Below are 13,580 nucleotides of genomic sequence, written 5' to 3'. Positions count from 1 at the left end.
CCACATCTCATCTACTTACAGTTGTTTCCTGAAACTGAGAGATATCATTTCCCTTAGACTATAATGAAAGTGAAAGTCACCCAGTTGTGTCCGATGCTTTGCAACCCCATGGACTACACAGTTCATGGAATTCTCCAGGACAGAATACTGGAGTGGGTATCCTTTCCCTTCTCTAGGTGATCTTTCCAACCCAGGGATCAAACCCAGGAATCCCACATGGTGGGCGGATCCTTTATTGTCTGAGCCACCAGATAAACCCAAGAATACTGCAATGGGTAGCCTATCCCTCCTCCAGCAGATCTTCATGACCCAGGAATTGAACCAGGGTCTCCTGTATTGCAGGCGGAATCTTTACCAGTTGAGCTATCAGGGAAGCCCCTATAGACTATAATGGCTAGCCATTAATGACGAGCAAGTAGCTGAAATCTGAGAGGTTTACGTTGTAGGAAGACAATGCAGATGCAAGATGAAGAACTTGCAGCTATAATGCACAAAGCCCCGATGCTTACAGAATCCAGTAGGACTACGAGACCACAACACCAGGGTACACACATGAAGCCAGGACCTATTTTAGGTAGACAGAATTCTGGCGCACCTACTAGCAATGAACAGTACACTTAGCATGAAGGAGAGCCTCATTTTCTCACCAAAAATTCACCGATGGGAGGGTCTGTTGAGCAGTTTCAAAGGAGAAAAACTGAAAGCTTGTTATCAGACTTCTGGAAAGACCGAAAGAGGAACTCTGAAAATTCTCTCCTCCAACAACCAAGACAACTGTGATGCTCACGAAACTATGATGTTATCAAAGACAACTATTTTAGAGTTCTGGAAATTACTTAAAGATGTATAACAAAAGGGGCTTCAAGGTGGCTCAGCTGGTAAATAATCCGCCTCCAATGCAGGAGACATGGGTTCGATCCCTTGGTTGGGAAGATCCCCTGGAGAAGAGAATGGCAACCTGCTCCAGTGTTTTTGCCCAGAGCATCCCATGGACACAGGAGCCAGGTGGGCTACAGTCTACATGGTCACAAGAGGAGACATGTGGTCACAGTAGTAGACACGTGGACATGACTTAGCGACTAAATAACAGCAATGTTCAGTTCCAGGGTCCATTTCGTCCCATTCCCTTGAGACTAGTTCTTGGAACTGTGCCAGCATTCATCGTAGCTACAGTCTAGTAATCATGAAGCTAGCTTCTCCACCTAGTGAAGCTTTCAGTATCTATCACACAGCTCACAGGACGTGGCTCAGAATATAGTCTATAGCGCTTCAGGAAGAACTGAAGGGCCTTGCTGCTATTTACCGACTAAACTATTACTGTTTAGACTTGCCGGATCTGTTACCCTTTGTCTGCATGTTTTTTGTTTTTTGTTTTTTTTTTTTTAGCTTTTAAGGTTTATGGTAAGAAAAAGTTTGAAATTCAAAGCATATATCAGTATATCACATTTAGTTTCTTTGGCTTCTAGGGCAACTTTCATTGCTTTAGAATTCACTTCTTTGTCCTAGGTAAACCTCAGCTAGCCTTTCTTTTTTATTTATTTTTTTTTTCTTTTTTTTCCATTTATTTTTATTAGTTGGAGGCTAACTACTTTACAATATTGCAGTGGTTTTTGCCATACATTGACATGAATCAGCCATGGATTTACATGTGTACCCTATCCCAATCCCCCCTCCTACCCGTCTGCATGTTCTAACTTCTCTGATTAAACGGATTCTTTGGCCAAAGTTTTTCCACAGACCAAAGGCAGGTGGAGGACATGAGGGGCAAGGACCATAGGGTCCCGCTCCATTTCAGTAAGATACCCGGAGAAGGGGTTTTGTGAACCAAGAGATGCCGTGCATTGTGATTATAATACAAGGAGTTCTGTTTATATTAAGATCTCCAAAGGTCATGATCAAGTGGACTATAAGATGTTCGTAGAGAAATCTGAATGATAAAATCAAAGTGGAAAAAAAAAAAAGGAAAAAAGAATTCATGTACATCAGTCTTTCTTTGAAAATCCAAAATGATGATTTCTGCCTTTTCCTTTGTTCATTTCTATTTATATAAATGAATATAAATTTATACAAGTTTATAAAAATAAATTTGTATAAATTTATATTTATATACACTGTTCATTTCATTTATATTTAATGCCGTTCATTGCATGGCTGGGTTTAAGTCTGGCATTTCTCAGGTCTCTAAGTGTCTGTTGGTTCTCCTCTTGTGTCCCATGGACTTCACTGCCCTGCATACATCTACCTCAGGTCTGTCAGATGATTCTATATCAGTTATATGTCTTATATATATACTCTCTATATAATGCAATATATCTAAAATGCATTGTATGTACAATAAATTATATAAAATAAATCATATACATATTAAGTTATATACAAATTATATATTAACTAATTATATTTAACTATATTAAAGCATCAAATACATTTCATGGTTTGTAATTGCCTGTACATCAGGGAGCTCCCAACTCTTTAATAAACTCTTTTAATTTAATAGGACTATAATTCCTAAAGTTACAATGATGAAAACAGTGTGTGTGTCTGTGTGTGTGTCTGAGTATGTACTTGTGTGTGTGTGTGTTTCTATTCTGTGTGTGTGTGTATGTGTGTTTGTGTGTGTCTGCATGTCTGCATGTGTGTGTGTGTGTGTCGGTGTCTGGGTATCTGTGTGAGTGAGTGTCTGTGTGTCTGTCCATGGGTGTTTGAATGTGTGTGTGTCTGTGTGTGTGTGTGTCTATGAGTGTGTGTGTCTGTGTGTGGGTCTGTGTGTCTGTGTCTATGAGTGTGTGTGTATGTGTGTCTGTGTTTGAATGTGTCTCTGTGCCCCATTTATCCTGGTTCTGGACTGAAAACCACGGGGACAACTCTGCAGCTAACGGGAACAGGTCACTGCGAGATTGCACACAGACATCACATGTGCTACACTTTACAGACGTTTCTCTAATAACCTGACGAGTGAAGGGGTAACTTTTCTCAAGCACAGAAGGATTCAGAGTTTCCATAACTCACTCATAAGGCCAGCAGAAAGTGGGGGTGTGGTCAGGAGATGGGAGGTGCATGAATCGCTGAGGCAGGGTGACAGCTGCTGCCATGTAATAATTGAGAAATCATTCAGTTCAGTTCAGTTCAGTTACTCAGTCATGTCCGACTCTTTGCGACCCCATGCACTGCAACACGCCAGGCCTCCTTGTCCATCACCAACTCCCGGAGTCCACCCAAACCCATGTCCATTGAGTCAGTGATGCCATCCAACCATCTCATCCTCTGCTGTTCCCTTCTCCTCCCGCCTTCAATCGTTCCCAGCATCAGAGTCTTTTCCAGTGGGTCAGCTCTTCGCATCATGTGGCCAAAGTATTGGACCTTCAGCTTCAACATCTGTCCTTCCAATGAACACCCAGGACTGATCTCCTTTAGGATGGACTGGCTGGATCTCCTTGCAGTCCAAGGGGCTTTTGAAAGTCTTCTCCAACACCACAGTTCAAAAGCATCAATTCTTCTATGCTCAGCTTTCTTTATAGTCCAAATTCACATCCATATATGACCACTGGGAAATCCATAGCCTTGACTGGATGGACTTTTGTTGGAAAAGTAATGTCTCTGCTTTTTCATATGCTGACTAGGTTGGTCATAACTTTCCTTTCAAGGAGTAAGCATCTTTTAATTTCATGGCTGCAATCACCATCTGCAGTGATTTTGGAGCCCAGAAAAATAAAGTCAGCCACTGTTTCCACTGTTTCCCCATCTATTTGCCATGAAGTGATGGGACCAGATGCCATGATCTTAGTTTTCTGAATGTGGAGCTTTAAGCCAACTTTTTCACTCTCCTCTTTCACTTTCATCAAGAGGCTCTTTAGTTCTTCAATTTCTGCCATAAGGGTGTCATCTGCATATCTGAGGTTATTGATATTTCTCCCGGCAATCTTGATTCCAGCTTGTGATTCCTCAAGCCCAGCGTCTCTCATGATGTACTCTGCATATAAGTTAAATATGCAGGGTGACAATATGCAGCCTTGACGTACTCCTTTTCTTATTTGGAATCAGTCTGTTGTTCCATGTCCACTTTTAACTGTTGCTTCCTAACCTGCATACAGGTTTCTCAAGAGGCAGGTCAGGTGGTCTGGTATTCCCATCTCTTTCAGAATTTTCCACAGTTTATTGTGATCTACACAGTCGAAGGTTTTGGCATAGTCAATAAAGCAGAAATAGATGTTTTTCTGGAACTCTCTTGCTTTGTCGATGATCCAGTGGATGTTGGCAATTTGATCTCTTGTTCCTCAGCCTTTTCTAAAATCAGCTTGTACATCTGGATGTTCACCGTTCATGTACTGTTGAAGCCTGGTTTGGAGAATTTAAAGCATTACTTTACTAGCGTGTGAGATGAGTGCAATTGTGCGGTAGTTTGAGCATGCTTTGGCATTGACTTTCTTTGGGATTGGAATGAAAACTGAACTTTTCCAGTCCTGTGGCCACTGCTGAGCTTTCCAAATTTGCCGGCATATTGAGTGCAGCACTTTCACAGCATCATCTTTCAGGATTTGAAATAGCTCAACTGGAATTCCATCACCTCCACTAGCTTTGCTCGTAGTGATGCTTCCTAAGGCCCACTTGACTTCACATTCCAGGACATCTGGCTCTAGGTGAGTGATCACACCATCGGGATTATCTGGGTCATGAAGGTCTTTTTTGTACAGTTCTTCAGTGTATTCTTGCCACCTCTTCTTAATATCTTCTGCTTCTGTTAGGTCCCTACCATTTCTGTCCTTTATTGATCCCATCTTTGCATGAAATGTTCCCTTGGTGTCTCTAATTTTCTTGAAGAGATCTCTAGTCTTTCAAATTCTATTGTTTTCCTCTATTTCTTTGCATTGATCACTGAGGAAGACTTTCTTATCTCTCCTTGCTATTCTTTGGAACTCTGCATTCAAATGGATATATCTTTCCTTTTCTCCTTTGCTTTTCACTTCCCTTCTTTTCACAGCTATTTGCAAGGCCTCCTCAGACAGCCATTTTGGTTTTTTTGCATTTCTTTTCCTTGGGGATGGTCTTGATCCCTGTCTCCTGTACAATGTCACGAACCTCCGTCCATAGTTCATCAGGCCCTCTGTCTATCAGATCTAGTCCCTTAAATCTATTTCTCACTTCCACTGGTTATTCATAAGGGATTTGATTTAGGTCATACCTGAATGGTCTAGTGGTTTTTTCCACTCTCTTCAATTTCAGTCTGAATTTGTCAATAGGGAGGTCATGATCTGAGCCACAGTCAGCTCCCAGTTTTGTTTTTGCTGACTGTATAGAACTTCTCCATCTTTGGCTGCAAAGAATATAATCAACATGGCAGGGCGGTCCCAACTCTTTAATAAACTCTTTTGACTTAATAGGACTATAATTGCTAGAGTTACAATGATGAAAATAGTGTGTATGTCTGTGTATGTGTCTGGGTCTGTATGCGCATTTGTGTGTGTGTGTTTCTATGTCTCTGTGTGTGTGTCTCTGTGTGTCTCTGTGTGTGCGTGTGTCCGTGTGTGTGTGTGCCTATGTGTGTCTGTGTGTGTGGGTTGGTTGTTGTGTCTATGAGTGTGTGTGTGTGTCTGTGTTTGAATGTGTCTCTGTGCCCCATTTTTCTTGGTTTTGGACTGAAAACCACAGGGACAACTCTGTAGCTAATGGGAACAAGTCACTGCAAGATTGCACACAGACATCACATGTGCTACACTTTACAGATGTTTCTCTAATAACCTGACGAGTGAAGGGGTGACTTTTCTCGAGCACAGAAGGATTCAGAGTTTCCATAACTCACTCATAAAGCCAGCAGGAAGTGGGGGTGTGGTCAGGAGATGGGAGGTGCATGAATCGCTGAGTCAGGGTGACAGCTGCTACCATTTAATCCTTGAGAAATAATTACCAGGCAGTAAACACCTCACCATTGTTCCCAACACACTAGATCCTTTGGAGACTGTGTGTCTGGAAAGGGGGAGCCATTTCTTCCATTAATATGTGACGAGAAACAATAACTTTTTAAGCTATGTCATGCATATTAATTAGTTGAAAGAAATTTTTTTGCATTCTAAAATGTATTTAAGGATTTACTTATGGGATGGTGGGCCCACATTTCCTGTCTCTGTAATTCTTCTTTACAAAGAATGAGAACATAATTTGTAGGAGGACAAATTTTTATACTGCACATGTGTATTATACCAGATGAATTTAATAACCATGCCATTTCATAAATACACCATAAATATAAATGTAACTATCGCTTGCTTATTTATTTATAAATATATCAGTTCAGTTCAGTTCAGTCACTGAGTCCTGTCCAAATCTGTGATGCCATTGACTGCAGCACACCAGGCTTTACAGTCCATCACCAATTCCCAGAGCTTGCTCAAAGTCATGACCATTGAGCCAGTGATGCGACCCAACTACCTCATCCTCTCTTGTCCCCTTCTCCTCCTGCCTTCAGTCCTTCCCAGCATCAGGGTGTTTTCCAACGAGTTGGGTCTTTGAATCAGGTGGCCAAAGGACTGGAGCTTCAGCTTCAGCACCAGTCCTTCTGATGAATATTCAGGACTGATTTTCTTTACTATGGACTGGTTGGATATCCTTGCAGTTCAAGGAACTCTCAAGAGTCTTCTCCAACAACACAGATCAAAAACATCAATTCTTTGGCACTCAGCTTTCCTTATGGCCCAAATCTCACATCCATGTGTGACCACTGGAAAAGTCATAGCTGTGATTAGACAGACCTTTGTTGGCAAACAATGTCTCTGCTTTTTAATATGTTGTCTAGGTTTGTCGTAGTTTTTCTTCCAAGGATTAGTTTCCATAAAATTTGCAATATAGTTATCAATCACATATCATTATAAATGGATTCAGGCTTGTGTGTTACCAATGTATAAGGTAATAACAGTGTATAACTGTGGATATATATTTACTGTTTAATTAATCATTTATGAGTTTCATATAATAAAATATGCTCAAATACAGATACGTTTACATGGTTTCAGTTCAGTTCAGTCGCTCAGTTGTGTCCGACTCTTTGTGACTCCATGAATGGCAGCATGCCAGGCCTCCTTGTCCATGGTTTACATAATTTATAAATAAATATTGGAAGCCCCTGGTGACCTCATGGTACAGAACCCACCTGCCAGTGTGGGGGACACGGGTTTGATTGCTGCTCCAGGAAGATTCCACCTGCCACGGGGCAACACAGCTCTTGCAGCAGAACTACTGAGCCCATGTGCTGCAACTGCTGAAGCCCGTACTCAGGGGCCCGTCCTCCAAGCCCAGAGGAGCCCCTGCAATGAAAGGGCTTGCACCACGACTAGAGAGTAATCTCTGCTCACTGCAAGTACAGAAAGACTGTGTGCTCAACCAAGACCCAGTGCAGCCAAACATAAATAAATACACAAAATGCTTATGTACTTCTCATTCACGTGTAACTTAGCTGATCATATCAATATGATAAATGTGGCTGTAGATAACACTACATAAATGGATTACGGCTAATAGTGTATCCTTATACTGTATAGGAGAACTTCCCTGGTGGCTCAGATGGTAAAGCGTCTTCCTACAATGAGGGAGACCCGGGTTCAGTCGTTGGGTGGGGAAGATCTCCCGGAGAAGGAAATGGCAACCCACTCCAGTATTCTTGCCTGGAAAATCCCATGGACGGAGAAGCCTGGTAGGCTACAGTCCATGGGGTCACAAAAAGTCGGACACGACTGAGCGACTTCACTTATACTGTGTAGAGACATGGAGCTATTTCTTCTGAGTCTTCTAAAGGAAGCAGAGAGATGCTGACCATCCATTTTTTGTCACTACAGGAGCAGGTAGGCTACCAGATAATGGGATCCTGGGACAACCAGGGTTCTAGACCCTTCTAGGGGTGAGCCAGAAGCAGTGAGAGGAGCAGCAAAGGAACTATAATGAATATCTCGTATCAAATCTATAGTGGAACAGAATCTGAAAAACACCGCTGCTGCTGCTAAGTCGCTTCAGTCGCGTCCAACTCTGGGCGACCCCATAGACGGCAGCCCACCAGGCTCCCCTGTCCCCAGGATTCTCCAGGCAAGAACACTGGAGTGGGTTGCCATTTTCTTCTCCAATGCATGAAAGTGAAAAGGGAAAGTGAAGTTGCTTAGTCATGTCCGACTCTTCCTGACTGTGGACTGTAGCCTACCAGGCTCCTCTGTCCATAGGATTTTCCAGGCAAGAGTACTGAAGTGGGTTGTCATTTCCTTCTCTGTGAAAAACACTAGATATGGATATATGTATAACTTAATCACTGCTGCACATTACAAACTAACTCAACACTATAAATCAAGGATATTTCACTGTTCTGAGAAGAGGTAAGGGAGGCAGGAGGGAATCAGATCACAGTAAACTCCAATAGAAAGAAAAGAACTTCAGGGCTCGGCTCCTAGAAGGGTGCATCTCAGCCCACTGCCATTCCCAGGATCCCACCAGCCACGTGGTGACCTGTCCTCAGGAGGACTACGCAGTAACCTGAGGTCAGCGGGCCAGGGTGGGGGTACAGACATGGAGCCCAGAAGCAGTGACTTCCTTCTGCTACTTTCTGTCTCAGATGAGACACCACTCCCCTGCCGTGCCTCATCAGAAGTGAATATTCTTGAGACACAGGTCCACCGTTGCCAGGAAGCTTAGCAACACGGCTGGCACCATGGCCAAGACACCTTTCGTTCAGAATGCAGGTAAGCATGCTTCACCGTGTCTCTTCCTGCTTCAACATTTTTAGCAATCTCCAGGGAGTAAAGAACCAAATCTTACATGATTCCTGACTTGAAATTCAACAATACAGACGCAGGGACTGTCTTGGTGGTCAAGCAGTTAAGACTCCACCTTCCAAAACACTGACTGTTGGGTTCCACCCATCGTCGGAGAACGAAGATCACACATGCCCTGGAGCAACTAAGAGTTGACACAGCCAAAAAACAAACAAACAAACAAAATACTGATGCCAACCTAACTTTCAGGCCAAACACCCACACTTCTATTAAAGACACACTGTTCATCTGTCTGTATTTAATCCAAATAGTTTCTTCATTTTTTTTTTTCACTTTTTCAGTCTTGGTAATGTGTTCATCTTTGTGTTCTTTATCTACTTTATTATATTTTATAATTTTCTACATTGTTTCATAAATAGACTACACACGCCTTGATATGAGCTATGGTACTAAATAATTCCTTACTTTTTCTAATTATTTTATTTATTTTACTTGAAGGCTAATTACTTTACAATATTGTGGTGGTTTTTGCCATATATCAACATGAATCGGCTATGGGTGTGCATGGGTTCCCCCCCCTCCCATCCTGAACACCCCCACCCCCACCTCTCTCCCGTTCCCATCCCTCTGAGTTGTCCCAGAGCACCAGCTTTGGGTGTCCTACTTCATGCACTGAATTTGCACTAGTCACCTATTTTAAATATGGTGTAAAGAATTCTTAACCTAAAAATTTCTCAGACTACATGTTGCAAGACACCTACATTATTTTGTACAAGGAAAACAAGAACACTTTAGGTCTTTAATTGGGACAGAAGCATCTGTCCTCTCAGCCACCATCCACCACACTGCTGTGGGCACCTGATTAATTACTGGGGACACCAGTCCTCAATGCCCTTCTCTGAACCTATGCCTTATCTGAACACCATTGTTAATCTCTCAACTTCCCTGGTCTAAAAGTGGAAATCCTTAAATGCATGTTGAAACTAGGTGATAGAAACCATTTCAAGGTCTGCTCCAAGTCAAGTAGAAACTATTTGGGGGGAAAAAAACAAAAACAAACAAACAAAACGGATTTCATTTAGGGGCCTATGTGAGTTCGTATACCCCAAGGTATTTTGCTGGTAAGGTCTATGGGAACATGTGTACCTTGCCCTCTCTGAATCTTTAAGCTCTCAGTTATTAGAACCCGATGAAAATGAAATCAAGAACTGAGTAAACATAGGAGGCAGAAAGTCACAGGAGAAATGCAACCAAAAACAACAGCACTTGCTAAATGACCATGAAGCTATCCTGACTGAAGTAGATTTTACTGTGTGGACAGACCCAAATTCATGCCTTAATGATACAACCTTCTTTCATTTTCACATAAGGCTGACGGGAAGAGACATTACTCCAACTTTTTGCAATATAAACAGACTTCATATTGAATGAAAAAGCAAGGTTCATACAGTTGTTATTAAATATAATCACGAGATACAATAAAAAGAGTTACCAGGGAAACAGAACACTAAAGTAAGTGTGAAGAATTGTAAGTGAAATGTTTGCAGTTTAAATAATGACTTAGTCAGAGTCAGGAAATAGGAGCCACTGCAAAATTTTTATCTTTAGAAATTATTTTCAAGGATCTTCTCCAGCTAACAATATATAAAATCCTGGAAAAGAGGAATCTATGACAAGTATATTCTCAATCTATGGATTGGGTTTAATCAGTGTGGATCAATGAACTCTTAAACTTTGCAGGGAGTAAAGGAACAGGACTCATCAGAAAGGACCCTGATGCTGGGAAAGGTTGAAGGCAGGAGAATGGAATGACAGAGGAGGAGATGGTAGGATGGAATCACTGACTCAACGGACCTGCGTTCGAGCAAGCTCCAGGAGTTGGTGATGGACAGGGAAGCCTGGACTCCCTGTAGTCCATGGGGTCACAAAGAGTTGGACATGAATTAGCGACTGAACAACAAGGATCAGGAAGGTATAGTCAAGGGGTAAATGCCATTGTGATTGTAATAAGAAATGAGTAAATACACATATCTACCTGCTCACACACTTACCCTGTCTGTGTGTTACATGAGTGAGATAAGAACACTTAAAAGCTATGCTCTGAGTGACAAGTATACGTGCAATTTTAATAATAGTCACCATACTGTTCATTACATCTTTCAATAAATCACAGGAGTTCTTCAGGTAATTATAACTAAACAAAAACACCTTGCAGCTCAGTTGGGAAAGAATCTGCCTGCAATGCAGGAGACCCAGGTTCAAGTCCTGGGTCAGGAAGATCCCATGGAGAAGGGAATGGAAACCGACTCCAGCATTCTTGTCTGGGAAATCCCAGGGACAGAGGAGCCTGGTGGGTTACAGTCCACGGGGTCACAATAGTCGGACACTACCAAGTGGCTAAACAACAACAACAACTTATTTAAGTCAATAAAGCTTTATGTTTGAAACTGATCATCTGATTATGTTGAAGACTCTGCAAGTCTCAAGCATTTATTCAGTGATTACTTGTTTTTGGTTCAAAATGTAGCAGACATATTGTCTTGCTGGCTTAGATAGCTCTGTGGGAAAATCAGGAGAAAAACATAATACTGTAATCTAATATAAATGGATGAGCAATCCTATACTCACAAGTTTGTGAACCATGAACACTTTATGCTTTTGACACAAACGTGTTGAAGGTGAGACATATGAGCTTCATGTTCTAATTGTCTTTAATTAAATGCTGTCTCAAACACAAAGAATGGTGGGGGTGGGGGGAAGAAACAAAAAGAAATCCTGCACCAGGAAAAGAGACAGGAATATACACCCAATCGAATTTTGCATAAAAGTACAAAGGAAATTAAGTGGAAAAAAAGAAATTTATGGAGTAAACTTGCTGGAAAAGTGGGATATCCACATGTCAAAAACAAATAATTCAATGCATTCCTTGCTCCATGTTTTAGAAATAACAGAGAGATTCATAGACCTATATGTAAGACCTAAAACAAGAAAGGCCTTCCCTTGTGGCTCAGCTGGTAAAGAAGCCATTGGCTTCAATGTGGAAGACCTGGATTTAATTCCTGGGTTGGGAAGATTCCTTGGAGAGGGAAAGGCTATCCACTCCAGAGAATTCCAAGGACTGTATAGTCCAGTGGGGTCGCAAAAAGTCGGACACGACCAAGCGACTTTCACTTTCAATGCAAGGAAGACTCAAGAGGTAAAACATGGGTGGAAACTCTGTGACTTAAGACCAAGAGGTTACTGATTAGAAAATACACCAAGTCAGATTCATTCTCAGGGGACACTATGTTAGTAAGCAGGCCTAGATCAACACGAAAATATTTACAAACTTGAGGAACATTCTTAAGAAAGTACAAAAGAAGCCTGGGGCTGAGGAAAAATATTTGCCCTTCTATCTCGAAAAGGACTTGTTCCCAGAATACTTAAACCTCCTCCAGCTTTCATAATAAGGAAACAAATAATTTATTTCATAACGACCAGATGATTTAAAGAGACACTTAGCAAAGAAAATAGACAAGTGGGAAGTAGAGACCTAAAAAGTTGTCCCATGGCGTTATTCCCTCAGGAAATGAAAGTTAGGATGATAACTAGATACACTCACACACTTACTTTAATGTCTAAAATGAAAACAACTGAATGGTGCTGTTCATTTGTGTGATCTGAAATGATCACACTGAATCCTGGCAAGGGTCTGAAGCAATGGAAACTCTCAACGACTGTTGGCGGTACTCTAAAATCGGAACATATTGATATCCAGTAGTTCCACCCCTAAGTGTCTACCAAGGAGATAAAATGGCCCATTTTCTTATAAAGACTTGTCTATGAACTGGTATCTATCAACATGTGAATGGGTAAAATGGGATATATCCATACTTCCTTGGTGGCTCAAGAGTAAATAACCCCCCTGCCTGCCAGTTCAGGAGACACCGTTTCCATCCTTGGATCGGGAAGACAACCTGGAGAAGAAAATGGCACCCACTCCAGTATTCTTCCCTGGGAAATCCCCCCCAGAGGAACCTGTCAATGGACAAAGGCTACAGTCCATGGGGCGTCAAAAAGAGCTGGACACACTTAGCAACTGAGCCCACACACAGCACTGTGCCCAAGCAAGATAATACTTTACCAACTGAGCTATCAGGGAAGACCAAAAGGTTGATCTTCCCAAGCCAGGGATTGAACCCAGGCCTCCTGGATTGCAGGCAGATTCTTTACCACCTGAGCGACAAGGGAAGAATAGGAATACTGGAGCAGGAAGCCTATCCCTTCTCCGGGGGAACTTACGGACCCAGGAATCGAACCATGGTCTCCTCCATTGCAGGTGGATTCTTTACCAACTGAGCTATCAGGGGAATCTCAAGATAATACAATGCAGGGGTCAATAGCAATGGAGTCAACAAGAAATACAGACAATTATTAAAATAAACATGCTAAGTGAAAGAAGCTAGAAACACACACACAGATTCCATTTTTGGAAAATTCTAAAGAGTGTCAACTGACTTACTGGGCCAGAAAACTGAAGAGAGGGTTCCCAGGCCCGGGTGGGAAGTGGCTGAGAAGGGGCAGAAGGAAGGATGAGCAAGGAGCCTGAGCATAGTTCTGATCTTGACCAATAAGCTTACCAGGCTGATTGAGAAAAGGTCTGCACTGCTCACTTCATTCAAAGCTTACCAACTGTGTACCTCAAATATGTGAACTTTTGTTGAATCTCAACTGAATGAGTTTTAAAAACTCACCTTTCACTTCAGCTATAGAGTTCAGTTCAGTTCAGTTCAGTCGCTCAGCCAAGTCTGACTCTTGGCAATCCCATGGACTACAGCACACCAGGCTTCCCTGTCC

The 13,580-nt window shown here is 42.0% G+C and overlaps 1 long non-coding RNA gene across 1 annotated transcript in view; it reads right to left on the bottom strand.

The window, feature by feature from the left end:
- The window catches only part of LOC133051933 (uncharacterized), a 71,687-nt gene that overhangs the window by 20,698 nt on the left and 37,409 nt on the right, over positions 1-13,580 (bottom strand). The window lies entirely within an intron of this gene.

Source organism: Dama dama, chromosome X (genome assembly GCF_033118175.1).
Source record: "Dama dama isolate Ldn47 chromosome X, ASM3311817v1, whole genome shotgun sequence".
Classification (NCBI taxonomy): Eukaryota; Metazoa; Chordata; class Mammalia; order Artiodactyla; family Cervidae; genus Dama; species Dama dama.
Note: the sequence above shows the minus strand (reverse complement) of the source record. Positions and strands in the feature narration are given on the sequence as shown.